Below are 543 nucleotides of genomic sequence, written 5' to 3' on the forward strand. Positions count from 1 at the left end.
CACGCCCTTTGCCTTGTGGCATCTGCTATAAAATACACAGCTTGTGGGCGCTGGCGCTGTCCATCAGAGGAGCAGCGTCCCACGGAGACCCAGCTTTCATTCTCTTGTGTCTTTTCTTAATCCTTTCATCTCCCCCCCCCCCCCCCACTTGGGTTCATCCTTGGCCATGCTAGCGCAGCACAGTCATCCAAGAAGTGTGTAGAGAGGAGGGCCAGCTCCAGAGAACCCTAACATCTGGGTTTACTGAGCAGGGCCTGTGAATTATGAGAACCCATGTCTGGTGTCTGGGAATCCATTTGCCAGGAGAGATGGGTGTGAGGACGAAATGAGATGCCGGTATGGCTGGCCTATGGTAAGCACTCAAAACAAAACACAGCACGGGATATTGCCCGCAGGGTATACCAGCACCATCTGTTTACTTAATCCGCTCACACGCGCAAGCCCGTCCCGCAGCGGGCGGCTCCGCCCTTCCGTTTCCGGGGATTCTCCGGCGACGCCCTGGCGGCCATCTTGACTGTGGGCAGCCGGCCGGGGACTGCGCCT

The sequence above is a fragment of the Myotis nattereri genome (genome assembly GCF_964212035.1).
Source record: "Myotis nattereri genome assembly, chromosome: 14".
Lineage (NCBI taxonomy): Eukaryota > Metazoa > Chordata > Mammalia > Chiroptera > Vespertilionidae > Myotis > Myotis nattereri.